Below are 27,853 nucleotides of genomic sequence, written 5' to 3' on the forward strand. Positions count from 1 at the left end.
TTTGCTCAGTCAGGCGCTCCATTTCTGATCTTCATTGGTTGCCCGTCAGGCAGAGGATAAAATTCAAAGTACTCTGCCTGGTTTTTAAAATTCTGAAGTTTGCTTCCCCTCCTATTCTAGCTCAGACCATTTCTTACTACACTCCGGCTAGAATACTTTGTTCAACGGGTCAATTCCTGGCTAAAGCTCCCCGTTTTAAAAAAGCCAGAATGGGCGGCCGCTCATTTAGTGTTTTGGCAGCCAGCCTCTGGAACACATTGCCTGTCAATATTCGATCTATTCCGGACTTGCTTCCTTTCAGGAAAGCGGTGAAAACATTCTTGTTTCCTTTGGCTTAGTGGTCATGGCTGGTACGATACATCTGTTGTTATGTTGCTCGTCCTTTGTAGCGCAGGGACGCCGCTTGGCTGTGGCATCTGTGCGCTTTATAAATATAAAATAACATAACATAACACGTGCACCCCCCCCCTTTGCCCTGGGGACCACTACCTACCTGGGGACAAAATTACATTTTAAAGGGGGGGTGCCATTCAGCATCCCTCCCTGGTCATATATGGCCATGGGACCACCTCCTCCCTGTAGTTGGCCCATACAGATCAAAGAAGGGCCCCCCTCCTGAAGCCATATATGACCCTGGGGACAACCACCCCCGCACCTCCCCTCGCTCCTGCTATGTACTGGGATGCCAGCCCTGGGACATAGCTGTTTCCTTTTGCTCGGCGGGAGCTAACAGCACCCTTGAAGAAAAAGCAAACACTCCGGTTCCAGTGGATGGGAGCTGTCAAAGTACTCCAGGCTGCTGGAAACGGAGGCTTCATCTCTTTCCCTCTTTCGCCTTGGCGTTGGAACAAGATGAAGTACGGCCGCTAATCCCCATCGCATTTCAATATGTGGAAATGCTTTTCAACAATAAACAAATGACAAAATAGAGTGTGTCATTCATTAAGTTCGCCCAACGCCAGCAGGCAATCTACGTCTGATGCCATTTGACATAAACTAACTTGGAGAGACCTCACCGCCAGATGAGATAAAAAGAATTGTGGAGAGGCTACAAGTCATCCCTATATCTACTCTATCAGGATCCTTGCAATATCGAGTCGTAGTAAATCTAGAGGTCTGAAAATAATATTTTAAGAAAAGGTATTGCATATTCAAGATAGAAACTCTCTATTTTCATCAAATAACTTGAGAGCAGCCGCATTCAGATACGTAAGAGTAACCACTGTGACGGAGTCCTGATGAAAGCCTAGCCGAAACGTGTTGGTTTTTCAACAAGACGCCAGTCTCTGTACATTTAGAATAAAATGAGAAAAAGTCAAAATTGAGATGTATTCAAATGAATTGAAACAAGAGGCAATTGTATATATGGAATCATGAATTGTGCTATCAAAAATATAATGTCATGATATCAATGATAAATGTATCCATTGTCGTAGGAAAAACATACATGTGGTTCATATTATATTCTTAATATTGCATATTTACTTTTGTATCCGTTATTTATATGAAAAATGTTTTCTATATTACAATACAATTTTATGATTACATAATTTGTGTGTTTGCCTAGAGTTAATATGCCTTTCTAAAGTAAATCACACTGTGCCCGGTGTTTCTGTTTTCCAAATAAATATTCATCTCTTTCCCTGCCTGCAGACATGCGGGCAGGTGATGAGATTAAACCACTGGCCTTGCATACAGGAAGTTGCATTTCTAGCACCTCTCTTTGTGCAATGCTGGCTCCTACAGGAGGTGAGGACCTGGCTGGTACCGTTGAGGCCTTGAGGCTCCCTCAGTGGTCCCAGGGAGAAAAGAGCAGAGCAAAATGAAGGTCAGCAATGAGCAGGAAGAGGCAAAATAAAGGTCGGCTACGAGCAGCAAGAGGCAAAATAAAGGTCAGCAACGAGCAGAAAGAGGCAGAATAAAAGTCAGAAGGGTGGAAAAAGAGGCAGAATAAAGGTGAAAAATGAGCAGAAAGAGGCAGAATAACGGTGAGAAATGGGCCAAATAGGCAAAATTAGGGTCAGCAAAGAGCAGGAAGAGGCAAAACAAAGGTGAAGAACTAGCAGAAGAGGCACAATAGAGGTGAGAAGGGAGCAGAAAGAGGCAGAATAAAAGTCAGAAATGAGCAAAAAGTGGCAAAATAGATGTAAAAAACCAGCAGCAAGAAGCAGAATAAAGACTAGGAGTGAGAAAAAGAGGCAAAATAATGGAAAGAACGAGCAGAAAGAGGCAACATAGAGGGCAGGAGTGAGCAGAGAAGAGTAAAAAAACCAAGCAGAAAACAAGCAGGGAAGGCACAAAACCGAAGGCAGCAGAGGATAGCGGACTGCAGGCCAGCTAGACAGGAGTACTATCATAGGGGGAACTTGTACGATGACCTGCTACCATGTGCCCCCCTACTTTTTTCTAACACACACCCACTCACAGACTCACACATTCACAGACCCACTGAGAAACTAACACCCACTCAGACACTCACCCATCCACCCATTCAGAGACCCACTCATATTCTTATTCACAGACCCACTCAAGAGACTCAGGCACCCACTCACTCACCCTCTCAGACTCACACAACCACTCACAGATGCACTCACCTACCCACACACTCATTTACATACTCAGAGACTCATCCATCCACTCACAGACCTTCAAGACACTCATGCACCCACTCACGGACACAGTCAGCGACTCATGCACCCACTCACAGACCCAATCAGACACTCATGCACCCATTCAAAGATCCATACAGGCACTCCTACCCCCACTTACACAGCCATGTACACCCCCATACAGTTACTCACACACTCAATCACAGATCCATACAGCCACTCACACAGCCGCTCACCTACCTATACTGCCACTCACACAACCACTCTTAAAGGTTACTGTTAGAAAATGAAATTTAAAAAAGCTGTTGAAATTCACTGAAAAAAAGAAAGACACAGAGACGTTCTAATTAGGAAATACTATTAAAAAATTCTTTAAAATTCCCTTGAAAAAAACAAAGGTTATAGGGACATTATAGTTAGGCTCAAATTTCACTCATATAAAAAGATTGAAATTCAGCAGTAATAGTTACCTGAGCTAACTATATCTAACACCCCCACAATGCACTGCTTATGACCTCATATATAATATCACTCATGACCTGGTCAGTGACATCACTGATGACCTCTCTGATTACATCACTCACAGAACCACTCACACCCCCATACAACCTCTAATACACCCAAAAAACTTATCTCATGCTCATTCACAGACTCGTACAACTACTGATACAAACACACTCACTCATACAGCTACTCACAGAACCACTCACTCACTCACACCCCCACTCACAGACCCATACAGCCACTCACAGACCATACACCCACTCACATACCCATTCACATATCCACACAGCCACTCACACATCCACTCACCCATACAGCTACTAACAGACCTACTCACTCACCCATACAGCTACTCACACATCCATTCACTCATCCACAAAACCACTTGCATACCTATTCACACATCGGTATAATCACACGCCCACTCACTCATTTATACAGCTACTTGCACAAATACTTACTGTGCAAAATAGCCACTCACACACCCACTGACTTGCTCATACACCCAGTCAAACAGCCACTCACTTACCAATACATCTACTTACACACCCAGTCACTCACCTATAGAGCCATTCACAATACCACTTAGTCACCCATACAGCTCTCACATACCCACTTATTTACCCATACAGCTACTCACACACCCACTCAAATATCTATACATCCACTCAGACACCCACTCATCCAATCGGAAACTCAGTCCTACACTGATACAGACAGTCATAGTGCCACTCAGATGACGTATATTAGAAACAGTATCATTCAGTAGAACAAAAAGAGTAGTAATTTAACTTGTACAGTAGCTTAGTATATATCTTTAACTCTCAAACTTTTATGAAACACTTACTCATTGGATGATGTCATTGGTGATACCATTTGAAATGTCCTCAATTATTTCATCATCGATGTCACTGACCATGTCATAGGTGATGTAATATGTGAGGTCATAAGCAGTGCATTGTGGGGGTGTAAATTATAGTTGGCTCAGGTTACTATAAATGCTGAATTTCAATGTTTTTGTACAAGTGAAATCTGAGCCTGTAACGTTATTCAATCTATTCCATCTTCTCTGTTTTGCTGGATTGAATAAAGAGATTCTTCATCCCCGTCCAGCCAAGGCCGCCCTGCTGTGCTGGGGGCCCCAGACTATGGAGGTTGCTGTGAGAATTGTTTAATGGGGGGCATGACCCGCTTGCCTCCGTATGGATTATCATGACACTTGCCGGAATGGAGATGAGAAAGGGTGACGAGAGGCGTACACCTTGTCTTGGTAAAGACTAGACTTTCTGCAGCAGCATGAAAAGAAATTAACATTGAAATGTACGTGACTAAATTAAGATGTCCATGACTTTGAGATGTCAATAATGAATTATGGGACTTGTAGCATTGTACTATATAGTCACGTGACAATGAAGTTATAAGGATCCTACACCTTGTAAAGTGTATACTCACCTGTGCTCGAGGCAATGTCGCCGAAACACATCAGGGTGAAGAATACTTGCATGCAGCCACTGCTGAATAAAATGCTGGTTGTCTTCAGAACTGGGCTTTAGCACTACGTTTTCTTGAGATATATATATCCATAGAACCATAGGACCTATTTTCCATAGAAAATTTGCAACATTCTATTCCCAATAACTTTGCGCCGATTGACAAATCTTCGCGAAATTTTCAAAACTCGTGGGGCGCTCCGGTCCGCTCCTATCTTGAAAGTTTCGGGGTGATTCGTCAAGCGGGGGCCGAGAAAAAAGGGTGGTCCCAAAACATGTTTTCCCTATTCAGTTTCCCATAGGAAACTTTAGACACGGCTACAGCCCGAACTGCTGAACGGAATTACACCAAATTTGGCAAAGAGGTAGTTCTTGGTTCAAAAAGAACACCTTTTTGTTAAATGGTGTAAATGCGTTCAGCAATTGCTGAGAAAATCAAAAGTAAAAACATATATATATCTATGGGCGCGCAGGATCCGCGCACCCTCCCGATCACGAGCTTTATGGTAATTGGCTGTCAACACTCCAAACCAGGAAGTGTTGGCAGCCATCTTGTGCCTTGGTAGAACCGAGGCACAAGAAAACAGTGAAAGAAATGTGCAAAACAGTAAAAGGGGGCAGGGTAGAAACACCCTGACCCCCTAGGCCTGCTCAGGGGGTCCCACAAGGACCCCCAGAGCCCAAAAAAGCATTAAAAAAAAGGCGAGATTAGCGCACCCAGCGCGAATTTCGGCCAAAAATAAAAATAAAACGAAGCGCGGACTCCCGCGCTTCATTTATTTAAAGCCCCCGGGTGGGCCAGGTCCCAGGGGCATGCGAAAAAATATGTGTAGGGCCCCAATTCCCCCCACACTGCCCCAATTATTTGAATAAATGCACATGAAACGCCATGGCATAACATACAGATGGACAGAGTGTAATATGGCATTTATTACTATTGTTGAGGCACCCATCAATGGCAGTAAAGCGCGCAGTGTCCTCTGGCATCTGCATGCGTGCTATAAACACGCAGAGGGAGAACCATAGGCGGGGTAGATGCACGTCCCATTAAATACAAATCTGCGATTTCCATATATACAATTCATGTACGCACAGCTCGTGGCAAATATACGCGCGCTCCTGATATGCCACCTGTGGTCAGGGTGTTTGTGTACATTGGGGGTCGGGGAGTCATTCTCACACCCTCAAACATGACAATTGGTGGACGGGGAGTGTCAAGGGGTGGAAGTGGAAAGGTGCTTGCAGAAAGCCCCCGGTGATGGCCGGTCAGGGGCCACTAATGCCGTCCAAGCGGGCCCTGCCCTGCAGCCCTAATGCGGGCCTCTCAGGGCTCTTAACGACCGGTGATAAGAGGCAGATGAGACAATTATGTCCCAGGCTCAGAAGACGAGGCCGTGGCTCATGGCCCTAATGCAAGCACTGTATCAACGTCACCCAGAGTGATGTGTCCGCCGGGGCTCCTTGAAGCGGGGGTGCTTCCTGTGGCCAGACATGGCCTTTAGAGACAGCACCTCCCCGCAGGAGGGACGCCACACCTCCGGGGCTCATTCCGGAACAGCTAAGGGTGGTTAGGTCCTTCCTTGCAAGCTCGTACCGTCCAACCGGGCCCGGTGTGGCTGCCCCTCCCCCTCTCCAACACAAACACGCCCTATTGCTACCTAGACAAGAGGGGCGAAGGGCAGCGCTCCCACGTTTCTAAAATAACCTTACCCCATACGTGCCCCCCCTCCACCTTGCACTCGTTTCTACTAGGCCTGGGCTAAAATTCCGTTCTGCTCGCGGAAATTGCAATAATTTGAAATTTTCGCGTTCTGCGGAGAGCGCGATAATGTCAAAATTTCCGCAATCCGCATTTTACCGGAAATTTTTTGCTTGCTCGCGCTGCAAAATAATACATTCTCGCGTGCGCGCGATCGCCTTACCTGAATCCCCGCGTTCGCCGACAAGTTTTCCCGATCCGGTCGCGTTCTCCACGAGATGTTGGATTGTTGGTAGCCATATGCGCTGTCTCGCGACAGTTCGCGCCCGCAGTAACGTCATTCGTCGCGCGATCACGTCTTTCTTCTCGCGATCATGCACCGCGAGACAAGTGAAAACAAGATGGCCGCGCCCGCGAGCAACCGCATGGGTAAGTTGGCGAGCCGCGACCACGCAGAAAATACTGCGAACAGGCGGGGAAAAAACTTCTGCATCTTCGCGATATTTCTGCGTGTTTGCGGAGATTTTTAACATTTTCGCGATAATTTGCGAAAGTGAATTTCGCAAATTCCGCCCACCCCTACCAGAAAGTACACGTGGTTAGGGCAGATATCGAGTCAGCCTCCAGGCTGTTACCAGTGCACTCCAGCAGTTTTAATTTGCTTGGCATGCATTGGTGTCGACTTTCATGTCAAAAGTACCTTCCAATGGATTGAACACTTTTATGCTGTTTCTTTGAGGAGTTCAGTTAATTCTTGGATTGGGTCCACAAGGAGAAGGAGAAGGGGAAGTGATAAGGCCATGTAATGTGTAAATGACTTTTTATTAATTGGCAAGTCCGAGACATCAGACTGTCAGGTAAGCCTCTATTTTTTCCAAGACCTGTGCAGGGCACTGAGGGACACTGGCACCTGAAAAACATTGAGGGTCCTAGATCACCCCCTAACATTCCTAGGCATACAGATAGACAACCTTTAGGGCATGTCTCTCCTACCATGTGACAAAATGATCTACCTCTGCACAGAAATTTAGGACATTCTGACTAGGGAAAAAAACAACATTGCAAGGCAGACTTATTAAGAGTGTTCTCAGCCTATCCTGTCAGTATACAACCCCCCAGCCTTACACAAAGCCACTCTGCTAAACCTCGGTGAACTCCTTCTTGAGCTTCCACCAGGTAAACTCCTAGTAGGAGGAGATTTGTTTATGACTATGTGTGATTTGCATGACCGTTCACCCCCACAAACCACTTCACCCTCCTCTACACACTTGACAGATTTCTGTGCAGCAATGGGATTAATAGATATATGGCTCACCCAAAATCCCACAGTTCAGAAGTTTTCATTCCACTCAGGGGCACATCGGACCCTTTCTGTATGTTATTTTCAAGTCATTCTTCCCTGGAGTCACACCTTGCTTTAAGATTGCTTATTGCCAAGCTTCCCTTTCCTGCTTTCATATTATCAAGAAGACATCATGAAAACTATTGAATTATAAATTATTGCCTCACCCCTTCCGATCACCTGACGAACGCCTGACAAACGCCATTCTCACCCTGCCGGGCAAAGCCAAATAAGCCATGCATATTGACAGTTCCTTTGAAAGGCAGAGCGAGGACTAGGACCTCTGTTCCGACTGCATCTGCATCCACAGAAAGGATGTTATAAGGCCCTACAAATTTCACCAAGAGATGTGAAATTCTTCCCCCACAAAATACTTTTTTTCCCAGATACCCCGGCTCTTAGGCAAATGAGGTTACTCCTCAAAACCCCACCCCCACTCACCATAAATATCTTTCTCTCCTGCTGTCCATTCAAATGATACAAGGTATCTTGTACATAGAGAGAAAGGGAGAATAGGCAGACTTGCTTCAAAGATTTGGTGACCTTGGATGGGTGGGTTGAATGAAGAAGTGAACCTGGTTTCTGGAAAAGGAGTATCGAGATGAAGATGAGGAAAAGTGAACATGGACCACATACATAGGTTAGAGAAATACATTTAATAGGTTGAATGGTTTTGAAAAGTGAACTTCGAGCAGTAATTGTTGTTTTTAAATTGCAAAGAAATTAAAAATGAATGTGGGATTGGAGGCACACTCTGAGCAGAAAAGCACCATAAGCTGCTATGGTGCAACTCCAGATGGTGAATAGAACCTTTAATATGATGATGCTCTTCTTTTGCTAGTTTTTTCGAGTCACCTTTTATTGTAAGTAGCTGATACAGCATTTTTTGCAGCTCTTCAGTTTATGGTTATCATGTGAGAACACTGTTTTCATCATATTTATTATTCTACAAATGTATTTTTAAATGCACGGATGTGGTGTTTGCATGAAATGCAAGATGGCACATCATGGAATGTTTAAACTGAGCATCGCGTAGGATATGTGATATTTGGCACCCAGAGGAGTAGGACGCGTAGATCCTATAAGAAGTAAAGACTCTCTAGCAAGGGCCGTCCTTACTCTGAGTTTAAACTTTACTTTTTGTGAAATGGTTTATGAAAAACAACACGGCTGCTCCAGGTGAAGCTCGAACTCACAACCTCGGCATGGCTCAGTGCAAGTACTGCTGTATAAGTACCGCGCGCTAACCGATTGCGCCACTGGAGCTCTCTCTTTTCACAGCTCCCCAGGTGAGCCATCTACAGCTGACCAAGTAGATGACAGACACTGCTCCATCATTCACTGTGCAAGATCGACTCACATGCTAGCATGTTATCATGACTATTAAAAATACAGTCCAAACGGAATAGATTCTATAATTGTCCTATAACATATGCTCTGTCTATTCAAAACCCCATAGAATTATATCTTGACTGTTCTGACAAAGTCTAGGGTAATCTTATGAATATTTGTAATTCGCACATAGTAAGAATTTCCCAAAAATAAAATGTAGGTCCCTAATCGGGGGAAGTCGTGGAATGTGAGATCTTGCCTCAGCTGTTTTTTTCTTTTTTAGGTACAGTATATTGACACTTCAGTACCTTTTGTGAAGCAAGGTTTCAGATTGGGCTGTAGGGCAGATGAGGTGGCCGAGTGGTTAAGGCGATGGACTGCTAATCCATTGTGCTCTGCACGCGTGGGTTCGAATCCCACCTTCGTCGGAAAGCCATCAGAGTGTGGAAATGTGGATTTTCCTGGTCAGTTATGTCCCCTATCTTGGACCCCAACGGTTCTATGTGCATGTTACAAGTACATGTATGTTCCCTCCAGTTCCAGTTATGAAGACGCAAATACATGTGCGTCCACCGTCAACATGTCCTCTGTCAGATCCGCCATGAATGGGCTGGATATTCGATTCCTAAGTATGAAAGGCCACCGACTTTTTATGGCTAAGTTACTCCATTTTTGCAGTTCAGGCAGAGTAGGCCCGATTCTGTCCTCAAAGCCTTTCCCTGCTCTCTGCCTCTGACAGCATCAGTTTGAGCCCGCATCTGTATCCATGAACTTTGTCCTACTCCCTGTGCGGCTAACGGTGCCTGCCTCGGCCAGTTTTGCCTGCCTGCCAAGAACTGTATTTCACCTTCGAATTATCTGCTTCCCCCTCAGCCGATGCATTCCTGCCTAGTAGTTTAAGTAAACATTCTTCCAGTTACCAAGCAAAAGGCCCGGCCTCGCTGTCTTCATGCAAGTAATTCATAGCCCTGTTACCATGGAAAGTTTCTGCCCCTTGCATCTCATATAGACACTTAGACGCTTGTACACGCACTCACAGTCAGTATAGAATAGATTTTGTCCGAGAGCCCTTCCCTTGTGGATAACACAGTTCTTTAAACATAGGATATTAGATATGATTTGGGATTAGGTTGACATAACCCCAGACTTTTGTCTCCACATGTAGAGCTAAATGTCAAGTCCCTTTCTCCCTCTAGTTGCACGTCTATCACACGTCATGCTGCTGCGCGCGCATCTCTGCCAAGTATTTCTGCTGACATTGCGAAATCATCTCCAGGTATCCACCCACACATGACAAATTACCCATTATCATCAAGTGGACGCCCACATGGACGCCCACCTTCACGCCTACTTACACGCCCACATGCTCTTATCTCATTCTCTCTTGCTCTCTTGCTTACGTACAATTGAGAAATGTATATATACTGTACTCTGTGAATAATGTTTTGAGAATATTGAGAATACTTTTCAGCCCCGTCCAGATCCTTTTTTGGTGATGGAGATATTCTCCCTTTGACTCGAGTTATTGGAATAAAGCCCTTTATGAATCTGATACCACAGACTCAGCCTCTTGCTTTATGCATGATCTTATTGATATCTGAAAAATTATGACAGCGTGATATTTTATTTACCACAGAATGGCGCCCGAACAGGTTTTATTGTTGTGCTTTTTGTATTAAGTGTGTTCAAGATTAAGTATCAGATCAGTTGTCAATAGGCTGCTCTTTTCGAAGTTAAGACAGATTACTACTAGAAAAGGGGTGCTTGAAGAAGCAGTTCCTATTCCTCCTAGGGACACTCCAGGGCACTTTATGTATCACAAGCATGGCTTAGACGCCATATTATTCCTTGATCTATGGGTGGACTACACCAAAGAGTTACCAGAAAGTCAGAGATGGCCCGTAGCTGGGACCTGGGATGCCGAATGTATCATGAAAGTCGAAGAAGAGTTGTGGAAGAGGAAAGCTAGACAGTCACAGAAAGACGCTGTTGAATTATGGCGTAAAGAATAGCATAGACGCACAGAGTAAGCGCTCAGAAAAGAAGAGAAAAGTAGGGAGGATTCAGACAAAGCCCGAGAAAACGTGTTAGTTGAGGAAGGTATCTGAGTAAAAGCAGAACAAGTAGACAGACAACGAAACACTCTTATGAAAGAGGAAATGTAGACCAGCTTGGAAGGATGCCATTGAGTTTTTGGCGCAAGGAGTGACATAGAAGGACAGAGTAAGTGTTTCACGAAGCAGAGAGAAGTGGCCTGGAGTCTGGAAAAGCCAAGGATGAGATGTTACAGGAGGAATTTGAGCTGGTAAAATGAGCGCAGGCTGACAGAAAAAGAAATACTGACGTTGCTGGTATTTATCCCGTCCTTTCAGAGGACCTAGCAAGAGTGGCCCCAGTAAAAAGACCAGTTATAATACATATATTAATTACATAGTAGCCCAAAGGTTCTTGAGCCCCCCACCAAATGAACAGCGCATAGCTGGTGTTTACATGGTCCAACATTTGACTACGTTGTCAATAGGAAATTGAGAGGGGTGCAGCTAGAGAAGGAGCAACTCCTGTGATTTGATGACACCCCTAATGTACAAAGTGTTAACGAAAAATAATTAGTGACAAGTTTAGCTTGGAAAAAGAATTGTGGGTATTTCGAATTTGCAAATTTTTCATGAATACAGGTTTGTGTTCTTGATGGTCCAGTGAGCCAATGTGCTGGGTCAAGTCGGTAAGATTATGACCCCCTGAGTGCAAATTGTATGTAAAAATAATTTTTCAATTGAGCGAATTATTGCAGTTTTTATGGAATTGAGTAGTCTTTTTGTCTTTGACAGCTTCAGAGTGAGGAGAAGGTGGGGGCCGTGTAGAGCAGAATGTGATACAGAAATCGGAGACAGATTCTGACCTTGTAGCCAGTGTAGGTGGGGGCCGATGAGAGGAGCAGAACAGGGCACTGCTTAGAAGGCTTCTCTGACATCGCATCTGTGTAATGCCTGCAGCTGGAGAGCCTTGGGGCCAGGAGTAGGAAAAACAAAAAAAAGATGGCTGGCAGCCCAGGCTCAGGCCGCGCTGAGGGGCTATTTTTAACTTCTCTGATAAGACAGGGCAGCTGAGAAATGTAAGTCGAGAAAGATTCCCTTGTTCTATTCTGTGCAAAACAAGTGCCCCGAGGAAATGTCTATGGAGAAGATTTGTTTTATTTTTTAGCAATTGTTATATTGCTTCTGGTCAGAAAGTAAAATGTTGCTCTTGCTTGGAATTTTAAGGGCTATGTGCCTATATAAAAACGATTTTCAAATTCAGACATTTTTGAATTGTGGCCACAAGCTGCCACCAGTTGCATTGGATAAATGATCCAGTGGTTACGGGTCTGTGAGGAAAGATGTGGGATGCATCTTCGACTAGGACATGAGGGTACATTGTGTACAAAGATGCATAGCTCATTTTTTATAAAAAAAAAAAAAAAAAAGAGACAGGTTCGTGTGTTCGTCATTTTTTGATTATTATTGCTGATCCTGTGTGTCAGACTTGACGCGGTCATCATTGGGATGACCCACTGCCAGATGGGGTTGTATAGGGCAGGTAAATAAGTTATTGATTATAAGCCTGACAAATTAAGCAGGCCAGAATGTTCGCATCTGAGCTGTAGGTACTGTAATTACGCATCGCTGCTCATTTATATATGTTAGTGTAATTATCTATGCTTTCTGTGCCCGGTATACTGATGGCTTGGCACAATTACTAAATTTCACAGACATGATATTACCATTATCATGCTGTCAAAATAGCAGACAACACGTTATCAGTGTATGTCTAATTGGTGTTGGAGATGAATGAAACAAAAGAAAAAGGCTATGCAAGACTAAAATATTTTTCACATGACTGCCTTTCTCTTATAGACGGGCAGCCTCGGTCATATGTTTCCAGATTGGACATTAAGGAACAATTATGATCTGTGCACTTGCATCTTAACTCTTGAAGGCCTGTTTTAAATAAGGACTGCCACCACAGAGTGACAAATGAGGCCCGGTATTTAGGGTAATGAGAAAATATCTGACAGGATTTCCTTTTTAAAGTTTGCTTTAGTAAGCTCATTCTTGTAAGTGGTGGCCCCTAAAGTTGACTTGTTTTTGAATTAGGCTATTTATTGTATAGGTGGAAATTATTGCAAAATGATTGATTTCTTTAGCAGATAAATTATTAATTATCAACATTAACAACTGTTCTTAAACTTGGTTTTCCGAATATTTAGGTAATTTAGCATTCCTATTAGGGCCTCCTAGCATTAATATTGACTTCAGGTTGGTGTAGGTTCATGTAATAGGGACATTTGCATATGAGATGTCATTTGGCCAGCTTATGAGCTAACACAATGAGGTTTGTACATTAATTTGAAGGATTTCTCGCCGTTTCACATACGCTGTGTATCTCCTATAATTTTGCTTACGCCCAGTAGCTACACACAGGGATTAATAGTGTTGACAAGACACAGGGTTTGATAGTGTTTGACAGCAGTGAAATCTGTTTCAGATTTCCTCCTGTCAAAAAGGGGGGGAAGGAGGAGAATATTGGCTTTCTGCTGGCCCCTGAGGAGGTTCGCTTCCCGCTAGCCTCTTAAGAAATTAAGCCCCTTAGAAATTAGCCCCCTTAGAAATTAAGCCGAGGAAATAGGTATGGTGCTTTCCCCTTTTTCTCATGTTTTATTGTGATCTTTCAGGGGAATTAGTTGTGGGCACCGGAACGTATTCAATTGATTTCTGGTTTTTCACAGCCCAAGACACAAAAAGACTAAAGTCCTCAAGAACACACTGTGGCATTTGAAGAATTAAAGAGAGCTTTATGCCAAGCACCAGTTTTAGCAAACCCTGATTACAACAAATCGTTTATGTTTTTGTGACAGAGCGGGATGGAACAGCACTATCTGTCCTAACACAAGATCATGCAGGAAAACACGAGCCCTGTGCTTATCTTTCTAGTACATTAGACCCAGTAGCACAGGCTTTGCCTGCGTGCCTAAAATCAGTTGCAGCAACGGCCTTAGCCATAAGACAAAGTGACTCGATAGTGCTGGGCCACCCTCTGACAGTACAAGTACCACACGCAGTAGAGGTTCTCTTGAACCGGACACAAACACAACACCTGACTGTAGCTAGACTGACGGATTATGAGCTGACGTTATTTCAACCACACATAGAGATCAGACGATGCAACATACTGAATCCCGCTACCCTTTTGCCCTCCAGTACAGAAAGCGTTTCACCACACAACTGTGTTGAAGTAATACATACCGTGACTAAACCAAGACAAGACTTGACAGATGTTGCACTCCCAGACCCCGAGCTAACACTATATGTTGACGGCTCATGCATGAGGACAGGGGCGGGAGAATTAGTGGCAGCATATGCAGTGACTGCTGATACTGTAATAATAGAGACTAAAAGAATAGACATATTGTCAGCACAAGCAGCAGAGCTCATCGCCCTGACACAAGCGTGCATAAGAGCTAAGCACCTGAGAGTAAACATTTACACCGATTTTCTGGCGAGAAAGAGGTTTCTTGACCTCTCATGGGGCCAAGATACAGCATGGCCCCCTTATTCAAGCCCTACTGGAAGCAATACATTTACCAACAGCCATAGCTATCCTAAAATGTAAAGCACATACTAGAGCCACAGATACCATTTCCCAAGGCAATGATCTGGCAGACCGAACTGCTAAACAGACAGCTCAGACCCCACTAGACATGACAAAATCACAGATACTATCACTGTCCAAAGCCATGACAGTTAGGGATCCTTCCAGGGATGTACAAGACATTCAGACACATGCTACTGTAGACGAATTAAAGAAATGATCGGAACAAGGAGGGGTACTGACTGATCAAGGTTGGATGACAAAGGGCAAATCCACATGGTTTCTTCCTGATACCATGGTACAAGTGATTATAAATACCGCACATAGTCCTGCACACTTAGGAGAGAAAGCAATGATAGATAGCTTACAGAATATATGGTTCAACAAGCACCTGCGTGCAGCAGCGAAACAAAAGGTCAGAACATGTATGATCTGTTGCCAATTCAATGCAGGTAAAGGCATTCCGATGGAACAAGGTGGATTCCATCCACCTGACCACCCTTTTGAAGTGCTCCAAATGGATTATATCCAAATAAACAGATGTAGAGGTTACAAATATGTCCTGGTACTAATGAAGCAGGTGTCCCTTCTGTTAGGGTATACCTGGAAATTCCATTGTGTGCGACATCCTGAAGCAGCAGGCCTTGTAGAAAGACATAATCAGACATTAAAAATTTGCGCAGACAAAGGTATAGACTGGATGGTAGCCCTGCCGGTTGCCCTCTTTTACATGCGAATTGTAGCTCATTCTAGAACAGGCTTATCTCCCTATGAAGTGGTCTTTGGTAGACCACCAAAATATGTGGGCACTACAATGCCTAAAAGATTACTTATGTTGACAGTAACATGCTGACAGATTACCTGGCTTCCTTGATGTCTGCACTACTCTCTTGTTGTTCGCAGGTTGCTGCCGCCTTGCCTGACAACACCCAGGTCAAAGAATACTCCATCGCTCCTGGATGAAAGGCGCCAAAGTCAGTGCTCTGGACCACGGGGACGGCCGTTAAAGTCAAAGTGCACCTTCACCACTCTTTTACAAAGGAAAAAAAAACTTTGAACTTGGATTTTGGATTTTGAACAACATTTTCTAGAGGAGAATGCCCAGAAGTTTCCACAAAGCTAAACCTTGATTCAAAAAGTCAGAACCCGTTTGATCAATTAAGTCCACTAGGTGGTGAAGCGGTTGAACATGTATTCTGGCTCGCATAAGATCTTGGACAATAACATAAAGCAAAAATAAGAGAGCTAGATAAGAAGCAAATAGATGTATAGTGACTGTAATTTTTCAATCTCTTATGTACATCACGATAATATGTATCAGCTTAATACTACATGCTATTTTTCCTCCTATTGCCTCACTTTTACACTCCTCCACTAATGATACCATAAAGCACACATTTAGTGATCTGCCATCCTATGAGCTATCATATCGACTTGCCTTACGCAACAATACCTTTATTCAGATGCTGCACCATTCACATCAGACTAGCAATGCTACAGACTGCTGGGTCTGTGGCCGACTCCCCCCCTATCAGAACTATAAGGGAGTTTTTGCCCCTTTTTCTCTATCCGTTCACACACAATGGCTCCTGTGGAGCATGGTTTAGTTTGATTAATTCCCTAGATTCGAATTCCGCAGTTTATCAAGACAACTGGGTATGGGGAAACCTGAATTTAGTTTTTGCTTAAAGTCTGCTACCCTAACAAGGAGGGACTTCCCAAAAGAACAGGAACTGATCTAAGAAATGAAGTATATGGATTAGGTAATTTTACACTTAACCTCATGATCCTGAACGTTGAATCTGAAGCTACACCAATCTTGCCCGCCATGTCCGTATTCCCAGTAAAAGAGGAATTATGTATAAGAAAGAATGGCTCCATACACATGGGCCATAGTAAATGCACCACTGTAATAAAATTCAGTGATCAAGGCAAGTCTACATTTAGAGCTTCTCGTCATTCCTACTTTATATGTGGCCAGACCGCATATATACGCTTACCTCTAGATTGGGATGGTACCTGTTACATAGCATTCCTCCTACCACCTGTTTTCCTAGCTCCTCCTGATTCTCATAGAAATACTCATTTAGTACACAATAGACAGCAGAGAGATCTACCAATTGTCAATTACACTGAAACAGCATGGGAAAAATACACAGATTTCAATAAAGGTTTCTTTCCCTATATAGGTACAGTTACCAATAGTAAGCTGATACGTAGATTAACCAGAACCCTTGAAGCAGTAGTGAACGAAACTATTTCCGCCTTAGGCAATTTAACAGAAGAGCAGTCTGCTATGCGGATTGTTGTGCTTCAAAATAGCCTTGTCCTTGACGTTATCCTGGCCGATAGGGGCGGAGCTTGTAGGGTCATCGGATCAAGCTATTGCATTTTTCATACCAGAAAATTCGCCATCTGTATATAAAGCCATAACTCGCCTTCATAAGATTGTAAGCCAGATACACCAGAATCCAGGCACCTGGACTTGGTCCGGTTGGTTTTGGAGTGTATTATCTACCTTTGGATGGAGGGTCCTATCCTTCCTAGGTATTGGCCTTCTCATACTATTCAGTTGCTGTCTATGTCTACAATGTGGACCAGCGATCTGTGGTCTGTGTGCCACATCGTGTATTCCACCACCAAGATTTCATTCAAGATCACGGAAGAAGAAAGAAGAACAAATGATGCTATATGAACAGATCAATGGATTGATGAAGATTGATATCTCTTGAAGGGCAAGTAGGGGACAAGGAGGGAATGTGGAAATGTGGATTTTCCTGGTCAGTTATGTCCCCTATCTTGGACCCCAACGGTTCTATGTGCATGTTACAAGTACATGTATGTTCCCTCCAGTTCCAGTTATGAAGACGCAAATACATGTGCGTCCACCGTCAACATGTCCTCTGTCAGATCCGCCATGAATGGGCTGGATATTCGATTCCTAAGTATGAAAGGCCACCGACTTTTTATGGCTAAGTTACTCCATTTTTGCAGTTCAGGCAGAGTAGGCCCGATTCTGTCCTCAAAGCCTTTCCCTGCTCTCTGCCTCTGACAGCATCAGTTTGAGCCCGCATCTGTATCCATGAACTTTGTCCTACTCCCTGTGCGGCTAACGGTGCCTGCCTCGGCCAGTTTTGCCTGCCTGCCAAGAACTGTATTTCACCTTCGAATTATCTGCTTCCCCCTCAGCCGATGCATTCCTGCCTAGTAGTTTAAGTAAACATTCTTCCAGTTACCAAGCAAAAGGCCCGGCCTCGCTGTCTTCATGCAAGTAATTCATAGCCCTGTTACCATGGAAAGTTTCTGCCCCTTGCATCTCATATAGACACTTAGACGCTTGTACACGCACTCACAGTCAGTATAGAATAGATTTTGTCCGAGAGCCCTTCCCTTGTGGATAACACAGTTCTTTAAACATAGGATATTAGATATGATTTGGGATTAGGTTGACATAACCCCAGACTTTTGTCTCCACATGTAGAGCTAAATGTCAAGTCCCTTTCTCCCTCTAGTTGCACGTCTATCACACGTCATGCTGCTGCGCGCGCATCTCTGCCAAGTATTTCTGCTGACATTGCGAAATCATCTCCAGGTATCCACCCACACATGACAAATTACCCATTATCATCAAGTGGACGCCCACATGGACGCCCACCTTCACGCCTACTTACACGCCCACATGCTCTTATCTCATTCTCTCTTGCTCTCTTGCTTACGTACAATTGAGAAATGTATATATACTGTACTCTGTGAATAATGTTTTGAGAATATTGAGAATACTTTTCAGCCCCGTCCAGATCCTTTTTTGGTGATGGAGATATTCTCCCTTTGACTCGAGTTATTGGAATAAAGCCCTTTATGAATCTGATACCACAGACTCAGCCTCTTGCTTTATGCATGATCTTATTGATATCTGAAAAATTATGACAGCGTGATATTTTATTTACCACAAGAGTCTCTTTTGATAGCCAGCATTTCTTGTAGTATAATTACACTCTCTTTCAAGACAGAGCCAGGATCCGCTAGATGGGATCATCTGACTGTTCTATTTTAACAAATATGTCAAATAAAGTGAAGTATTTTGTGCGTAATAGAAATTAGATCTTTCATGGAGTTTCCAGAGGATTGCCTTTCACTCACTCCTGGCTTATTAACCAGTTTGGATAAATAGATTGATAAGAAAGCAGCTCTTACTCCTAAAGTTTAGGCCGTCTCAAATGAATGACTGTTAACATATGTCTGCCCCACAGAGACAGATCACTTCTAATAAGTGGGTTCTCTATATGTCACTGATTGCAGACATACTAACTAGAGCTATCGGTATGGTCTTGAATGTGAAAACTCTTATTTTCTCATATGAAAATGTAGTTTTTCATACTTCCAAGAAAAGTGCCTTAAGCATGGTCTTCAATGTGTGCGCGCACGTGGACATTCATATGCAACTACGTTTCCATACAGAGTCTCAAAATCATAGATATAGTCAAACCTCAGTAAGAATACATGCTGCAATTTACATCCTGCGTGCAGACTGGCCTTGTAGCTCAGTGGCAGAGTACTGGTCTTGTAAACCAGGGGTCATGAGTTCAAGCCTCATCAGGGACTTTTTACATGAGTCTTTCTGTATGTTGTTTTCAAGTCATTCTTCCCTGGAGTCACTTCTTGCTTTAGGATTGCTTATTGCCAAGCTTCCCTTTCCTGCTTTCATATTATCAAGAAAATATCATGACGATCATTGAATTATAAATTATTGCCTCACCCCTTCCGATCGCCTGACGAACGCCTGACAAACGCCATTCTCACCCTGCCGGGCAAAGCCAAATAAGCCATGCATATTTACAGTTCCTTTGAAAGGCAGAGCGAGGACTAGGACCTCTGTTCCGAATGAATCTGCATCCACAGAAAGGATGTTATAAGGCCCTACAAATTTCACCAAGGAGATGTGAAATTCTTCCCCCATAAAATACTTTTTTTCCCAGATACCCCGGCTCTTCGGCAAATGAGGTTACTCCTCAAAACCCCACCCCCACTCACCATAAATATCCTTCTCTCCTGCTGTCCATTCAAATGATACAAGGTATCTTGTACATAGAGAGAAAGGGAGAATAGGCAGACTTGCTTCAAAGATTTGGTGACCTTGGATGGGTGGGTTGAATGAAGAAGTGAACCTGGTTTCTGGGAAAGGAGTATCGAGATGAAGATGAGGAAAAGTGAACATGGACCACATTCATAGGTTAGAGAAATACATTTAATAGGTTGAATGGTTTTGAAAAGTGAACTTCGAGCAGTAATTGTTGTTTTTTAAACTGCAAAGAAATTAAAAATGAATGTGGGATTGGAGGCACACTCTGAGCAGAAAAGCACCATAAGCTGCTATGGTGCAACTCAAGATGGTGAATAGAACCTTTAATATGATGATGCTCTTCTTTTGCTAGTTTTTTCGAGTCACCTTTTATTGTAAGTAGCTGATACAGCATTTTTTGCAGCTCTTCAGTTTATGGTTATCATGTGAGAACACTGTTTTCATCATATTTATTATTCTACAAATGTATTTTTAAATGCACTGATGTGGTGTTTGCATGAAATGCAAGATGGCACATCATGGAATGTTTAAACTGAGCATCGCGTAGGATATGTGATATTTGGCACCCAGAGGAGTATGACACGTAGATCCTATAAGAAGTAAAGACTCTATCGCAAGGGGCGTCCATACTCTGAGTTTAAACTTTACTTTTTGTGAAATGGTTTATGAAAATCAACACAGCTGCTCCAGGTGAGGCTCGAACTCACAACCTCAGCATGGCTCAGTGCAAGTACTGCTGTATAAGTACCGCGCGCTAACCGATTGCGCCACTGGAGCTCTCTCTTTTCACATCTCCCCAGGTGAGCCATCTACAGCTGACCAAGTAGATGACAGACACTGCTCCATCATTCACTGTGCAAGATCGACTCACATGCTAGCATGTTATCATGACTATTAAAAATACAGTCCAAACGGAATAGATTCTATAATTGTCCTATAACATATGCTCTGTCTATTCAAAACCCCATAGAATTATATCTTGACAGTTCTGACAAAGTCTAGGGGAATCTTATGAATATTTGTAATTAGCACATAGTAAGAATTTCCCAAAAATGAAATGTAGGTCCCTGATTGGGGGAAGACGTGGAATGTGAGATCTTGCCTCAGCTGTTTTTTTCTTTTTTAGGTACAGTATATTGACACTTCAGTACCTTTTGTGAAGCAAGGTTTCAGATGGGGCTGTAGGGCAGACGAGGTGGCCGAGTGGTTAAGGCGATGGACTGCTAATCCATTGTGCTCTGCACGCGTGGGTTTGAATCCCACCTTTGTCGGAAAGCCATCAGAGTCTCTTTTGATGGCCAGCATTTCTTGTAGTATAATTACACTCTCTTTCAAGACAGAGCCCGGATCCGCTAGATGGGATCATCTGACTGTTCCATTTTAACAAATATGTCAAATAAAGTGAAGTATTGTGTGCGTAATAGAAATTAGATCTTTCATAGAGTTTCCAGAGGATTGCCTTTCACTCACTCCTGGCTTATTAACCAGTTTGGATAAATAGATTGATAAGAAAGCAGCTCTTACTCCTAAAGTTTAGGCCATCTCAAATGAATGACTGTTAACATATGTCTGCCCCACAGAGACAGATCACTTCTAATAAGTGGGTTCTCTATATGTCACTGATTGCAGACATACTAACTAGAGCTATCGGTATGGTCTTGAATGCGAAAACTCTTATTTTCTCATATGAAAATGTAGTTTTTCATACTTCCAAAAAAAGTGCCTTAAGCATGGTCTTCAATGTGTGCGCTCACGTGGACATTCATATGCAACTACGTTTCCATACAGAGTCTCAAAATCATAGATATATTCATACCTCAGTAAGAATACATGTTGCAATTTACATCCTGCGTGCAGACTGGCCTTGTAGCTCAGTGGCAGAGCACTGGTCTTGTAAACCAGGGGTTATGAGTTCAAGCCTCATCAGGGCCTTTTTACATGACTCTTACTGAATGTTGTTTTCAAGTCATTCTTCCCTGGAGTCACACCTTGCTTTAGGATTGCTTATTGCCAAGCTTCCCTTTCCTGCTTTCATATTATCAAGAAAATATCATGAAGATCATTGAATTATACATTATTGCCTCACCCCTTCCGATCGCCTGACGAACGCCTGACAAACGCCATTCTCACCCTGCCGGGCAAAGCCAAATAAGCCATGCATATTTACAGTTCCTTTGAAAGGCAGAGCGAGGACTAGGACCTCTGTTCCGACTGAATCTGCATCCACAGAAAGGATGTTATAAGGCCCTACAAATTTCACCAAGGAGATGTGAAAGTCTTCCCCCATAAAATAATTTTTTTCCCAGATACCCCGGCTCTTAGGCAAATGAGGTTACTCCTCAAAACCCCACCCCCACTCACCATAAATATCCTTCTCTCCTGCTGTCCATTCAAATGATACAAGGTATCTTGTACATAGAGAGAAAGGGAGAATAGGCAGACTTGCTTCAAAGATTTGGTGACTTTGGATGGGTGGGTTGAATGAAGAAGTGAACCTGGTTTCTGGGAAAGGAGTATCGAGATGAAGATGAGGAAAAGTGAACATGGACCACATTCATAGGTTAGAGAAATACATTTAATAGGTTGAATGGTTTTGAAAAGTGAACTTCGAGCAGTAATTGTTGTTTTTTAAACTGCAAAGAAATTAAAAATGAATGTGGGATTGGAGGCACACTCTGAGCAGAAAAGCACCATAAGCTGCTATGGTGCAACTCAAGATGGTGAATAGAACCTTTAATATGATGATGCTCTTCTTTTGCTAGTTTTTTCGAGTCACCTTTTATTGTAAGTAGCTGATACAGCATTTTTTGCAGCTCTTCAGTTTATGGTTATCATGTGAGAACACTGTTTTCATCATATTTATTATTCTACAAATGTATTTTTAAATGCACTGATGTGGTGTTTGCATGAAATGCAAGATGGCACATCATGGAATGTTTAAACTGAGCATCGCGGAGGATATGTGATATTTGGCACCCAGAGGAGTAGGACACGTAGATCCTATAAGAAGTAAAGACTCTATCGCAAGGGGCGTCCATACTCTGAGTTTAAACTTTACTTTTTGTGAAATGGTTTATGAAAATCAACACAGCTGCTCCAGGTGAGGCTCGAACTCACAACCTCAGCATGACTCAGTGCAAGTACTGCTGTATAAGTACCGCGCGCTAACCGATTGCGCCACTGGAGCTCTCTCTTTTCACATCTCCCCAGGTGAGCCATCTACAGCTGACCAAGTAGATGACAGACACTGCTCCATCATTCACTGTGCAAGATCGACTCACATGCTAGCATGTTATCATGACTATTAAAAATACAGTCCAAACGGAATAGATTCTATAATTGTCCTATAACATATGCTCTGTCTATTCAAAACCCCATAGAATTATATCTTGACAGTTCTGACAAAGTCTAGGGGAATCTTATGAATATTTGTAATTAGCACATAGTAAGAATTTCCCAAAAATGAAATGTAGGTCCCTGATTGGGGGAAGACGTGGAATGTGAGATCTTGCCTCAGCTGTTTTTTTCTTTTTTAGGTACAGTATATTGACACTTCAGTACCTTTTGTGAAGCAAGGTTTCAGATGGGGCTGTAGGGCAGACGAGGTGGCCGAGTGGTTAAGGCGATGGACTGCTAATCCATTGTGCTCTGCACGCGTGGGTTTGAATCCCACCTTTGTCGGAAAGCCATCAGAGTCTCTTTTGATGGCCAGCATTTCTTGTAGTATAATTACACTCTCTTTCAAGACAGAGCCCGGATCCGCTAGATGGGATCATCTGACTGTTCCATTTTAACAAATATGTCAAATAAAGTGAAGTATTGTGTGCGTAATAGAAATTAGATCTTTCATAGAGTTTCCAGAGGATTGCCTTTCACTCACTCCTGGCTTATTAACCAGTTTGGATAAATAGATTGATAAGAAAGCAGCTCTTACTCCTAAAGTTTAGGCCATCTCAAATGAATGACTGTTAACATATGTCTGCCCCACAGAGACAGATCACTTCTAATAAGTGGGTTCTCTATATGTCACTGATTGCAGACATACTAACTAGAGCTATCGGTATGGTCTTGAATGCGAAAACTCTTATTTTCTCATATGAAAATGTAGTTTTTCATACTTCCAAAAAAAGTGCCTTAAGCATGGTCTTCAATGTGTGCGCTCACGTGGACATTCATATGCAACTACGTTTCCATACAGAGTCTCAAAATCATAGATATATTCATACCTCAGTAAGAATACATGTTGCAATTTACATCCTGCGTGCAGACTGGCCTTGTAGCTCAGTGGCAGAGCACTGGTCTTGTAAACCAGGGGTTATGAGTTCAAGCCTCATCAGGGCCTTTTTACATGACTCTTACTGTATGTTGTTTTCAAGTCATTCTTCCCTGGAGTCACACCTTGCTTTAGGATTGCTTATTGCCAAGCTTCCCTTTCCTGCTTTCATATTATCAAGAAAATATCATGAAGATCATTGAATTATACATTATTGCCTCACCCCTTCCGATCGCCTGACGAACGCCTGACAAACGCCATTCTCACCCTGCCGGGCAAAGCCAAATAAGCCATGCATATTTACAGTTCCTTTGAAAGGCAGAGCGAGGACTAGGACCTCTGTTCCGACTGAATCTGCATCCACAGAAAGGATGTTATAAGGCCCTACAAATTTCACCAAGGAGATGTGAAAGTCTTCCCCCATAAAATACTTTTTTTCCCAGATACCCCGGCTCTTAGGCAAATGAGGTTACTCCTCAAAACCCCACCCCCACTCACCATAAATATCCTTCTCTCCTGCTGTCCATTCAAATGATACAAGGTATCTTGTACATAGAGAGAAAGGGAGAATAGGCAGACTTGCTTCAAAGATTTGGTGACTTTGGATGGGTGGGTTGAATGAAGAAGTGAACCTGGTTTCTGGGAAAGGAGTATCGAGATGAAGATGAGGAAAAGTGAACATGGACCACATTCATAGGTTAGAGAAATACATTTAATAGGTTGAATGGTTTTGAAAAGTGAACTTCGAGCAGTAATTGTTGTTTTTTAAACTGCAAAGAAATTAAAAATGAATGTGGGATTGGAGGCACACTCTGAGCAGAAAAGCACCATAAGCTGCTATGGTGCAACTCAAGATGGTGAATAGAACCTTTAATATGATGATGCTCTTCTTTTGCTAGTTTTTTCGAGTCACCTTTTATTGTAAGTAGCTGATACAGCATTTTTTGCAGCTCTTCAGTTTATGGTTATCATGTGAGAACACTGTTTTCATCATATTTATTATTCTACAAATGTATTTTTAAATGCACTGATGTGGTGTTTGCATGAAATGCAAGATGGCACATCATGGAATGTTTAAACTGAGCATCGCGGAGGATATGTGATATTTGGCACCCAGAGGAGTAGGACACGTAGATCCTATAAGAAGTAAAGACTCTCTAGCAAGGGCCGTCCATACTCTGAGTTTAAACTTTACTTTTTGTGAAATGGTTTATGAAAAACAACACGGCTGCTCCAGGTGAGGGTCGAACTCACAACCTCGGCATGGCTCAGTGCAAGTACTGCTGTATAAGTACCGCGCGCTAACCGATTGCGCCACTGGAGCTCTCTCTTTTCACATCTCCCCAGGTGAGCCATCTACAGCTGACCAAGTAGATGACAGACACTGCTCCATCATTCACTGTGCAAGATCGACTCACATGCTAGCATGTTATCATGACTATTAAAAATACAGTCCAAACGGAATAGATTCTATAATTGTCCTATAACATATGCTCTGTCTATTCAAAACCCCATAGAATTATATCTTGACAGTTCTGACAAAGTCTAGGGGAATCTTATGAATATTTGTAATTAGCACATAGTAAGAATTTCCCAAAAATGAAATGTAGGTCCCTGATTGGGGGAAGACGTGGAATGTGAGATCTTGCCTCAGCTGTTTTTTTCTTTTTTAGGTACAGTATATTGACACTTCAGTACCTTTTGTGAAGCAAGGTTTCAGATGGGGCTGTAGGGCAGACGAGGTGGCCGAGTGGTTAAGGCGATGGACTGCTAATCCATTGTGCTCTGCACGCGTGGGTTCGAATCCCACCTTCGTCGGAAAGCCATCAGAGTCTCTTTTGATGGCCAGCATTTCTTGTAGTATAATTACACTCTCTTTCAAGACAGAGCCAGGATCCACTAGATGGGATCATCTGACTGTTCCATTTTAACAAATATGTCAAATAAAGTGAAGTATTTTGTGCGTAATAGAAATTAGATCTTTCATGGAGTTTCCAGAGGATTGCCTTTCACTCACTCCTGGCTTATTAACCAGTTTGGATAAATAGATTGATAAGAAAGCAGCTCTTACTCCTAAAGTTTAGGCCGTCTCAAATGAATGACTGTTAACATATGTCTGCCCCACAGAGACAGATCACTTCTAATAAGTGGGTTCTCTATATGTAACTGATTGCAGACATACTAACTAGAGCTATCGGTATGGTCTTGAATGCGAAAACTCTTATTTTCTCATATGAAAATGTAGTTTTTCATACTTCCAAAAAAAGTGCCTTAAGCATGGTCTTCAATGTGTGCGCGCACGTGGACATTCATATGCAACTACGTTTCCATACAGAGTCTCAAAATCATAGATATATTCATACCTCAGTAAGAATACATGTTGCAATTTACATCCTGCATGCAGACTGGCCTTGTAGCTCAGTGGCAGAGCACTGGTCTTGTAAACCAGGGGTCATGAGTTCAAGCCTCATCAGGGCCTTTTTACATGAGTCTTTCTGTATGTTGTTTTCAAGTCATTCTTCCCTGGAGTCACACCTTGCTTTAGGATTGCTTATTGCCAAGCTTCCCTTTCCTGCTTTCATATTATCAAGAAAATATCATGAAGATCATTGAATTATAAATTATTGCCTCACCCCTTCCGATCGCCTGACGAACGCCTGACAAACGCCATTCTCACCCTGGCGGGCAAGCCCTGCCGGGCAAAGCCAAATAAGCCATGCATATTTACAGTTCCTTTGAAAGGCAGAGAGAGGACTAGGACCTCTGTTCCGACTGAATCTGCATCCACAGAAAGGATGTTATAAGGCCCTACAAATTTCACCAAGGAGATGTGAAAGTCTTCCCCCATAAAATACTTTTTTTCCCAGATACCCCGGCTCTTAGGCAAATGAGGTTACTCCTCAAAACCCCACCCCCACTCACCATAAATATCCTTCTCTCCTGCTGTCCATTCAAATGATACAAGGTATCTTGTACATAGAGAGAAAGGGAGAATAGGCAGACTTGCTTCAAAGATTTGGTGACTTTGGATGGGTGGGTTGAATGAAGAAGTGAACCTGGTTTCTGGGAAAGGAGTATCGAGATGAAGATGAGGAAAAGTGAACATGGACCACATTCATAGGTTAGAGAAATACATTTAATAGGTTGAATGGTTTTGAAAAGTGAACTTCGAGCAGTAATTGTTGTTTTTTAAACTGCAAAGAAATTAAAAATGAATGTGGGATTGGAGGCACACTCTGAGCAGAAAAGCACCATAAGCTGCTATGGTGCAACTCAAGATGGTGAATAGAACCTTTAATATGATGATGCTCTTCTTTTGCTAGTTTTTTCGAGTCACCTTTTATTGTAAGTAGCTGATACAGCATTTTTTGCAGCTCTTCAGTTTATGGTTATCATGTGAGAACACTGTTTTCATCATATTTATTATTCTACAAATGTATTTTTAAATGCACTGATGTGGTGTTTGCATGAAATGCAAGATGGCACATCATGGAATGTTTAAACTGAGCATCGCGGAGGATATGTGATATTTGGCACCCAGAGGATGAGGACACGTAGATCCTATAAGAAGTAAAGACTCTCTAGCAAGGGCCGTCCATACTCTGAGTTTAAACTTTACTTTTTGTGAAATGGTTTATGAAAAACAACACGGCTGCTCCAGGTGAGGCTCGAACTCACAACCTCGGCATGGCTCAGTGCAAGTACTGCTGTATAAGTACCGCGCGCTAACCGATTGCGCCACTGGAGCTCTCTCTTTTCACATCTCCCCAGGTGAGCCATCTACAGCTGACCAAGTAGATGACAGACACTGCTCCATCATTCACTGTGCAAGATCGACTCACATGCTAGCATGTTATCATGACTATTAAAAATACAGTCCAAACGGAATAGATTCT

At 42.9% G+C, this 27,853-nt stretch overlaps 5 non-coding genes across 5 annotated transcripts; 1 reads left to right on the top strand and 4 right to left on the bottom strand.

The window, feature by feature from the left end:
• Positions 1-20,366: 20,366 nt before the first annotated feature.
• TRNAI-UAU (transfer RNA isoleucine (anticodon UAU)) lies at positions 20,367-20,461 on the bottom strand. Its single transcript has 2 exons — positions 20,424-20,461; positions 20,367-20,402 (listed from the first exon to the last, which is right to left on the bottom strand). It is a non-coding gene; the product is annotated as a tRNA-Ile (tRNA).
• Positions 20,462-22,776: 2,315 nt separating this feature from the next.
• Positions 22,777-22,871, bottom strand: TRNAI-UAU (transfer RNA isoleucine (anticodon UAU)). The gene is made up of 2 exons: positions 22,834-22,871; positions 22,777-22,812 (listed from the first exon to the last, which is right to left on the bottom strand). It is a non-coding gene; the product is annotated as a tRNA-Ile (tRNA).
• A 2,315-nt stretch (positions 22,872-25,186) lies between these two features.
• On the bottom strand, positions 25,187-25,281 carry TRNAI-UAU (transfer RNA isoleucine (anticodon UAU)). The gene is made up of 2 exons: positions 25,244-25,281; positions 25,187-25,222 (listed from the first exon to the last, which is right to left on the bottom strand). It is a non-coding gene; the product is annotated as a tRNA-Ile (tRNA).
• A 412-nt stretch (positions 25,282-25,693) lies between these two features.
• Positions 25,694-25,775, top strand: TRNAS-GCU (transfer RNA serine (anticodon GCU)). Its single transcript has one exon. It is a non-coding gene; the product is annotated as a tRNA-Ser (tRNA).
• Positions 25,776-27,610: 1,835 nt separating this feature from the next.
• TRNAI-UAU (transfer RNA isoleucine (anticodon UAU)) lies at positions 27,611-27,705 on the bottom strand. The gene is made up of 2 exons: positions 27,668-27,705; positions 27,611-27,646 (listed from the first exon to the last, which is right to left on the bottom strand). It is a non-coding gene; the product is annotated as a tRNA-Ile (tRNA).
• Between the last annotated feature and the right edge of the window lie 148 nt (positions 27,706-27,853).

The sequence above is a fragment of the Triturus cristatus genome, chromosome 12 (genome assembly GCF_964204655.1).
Source record: "Triturus cristatus chromosome 12, aTriCri1.1, whole genome shotgun sequence".
NCBI classification, from domain to species: Eukaryota; Metazoa; Chordata; class Amphibia; order Caudata; family Salamandridae; genus Triturus; species Triturus cristatus.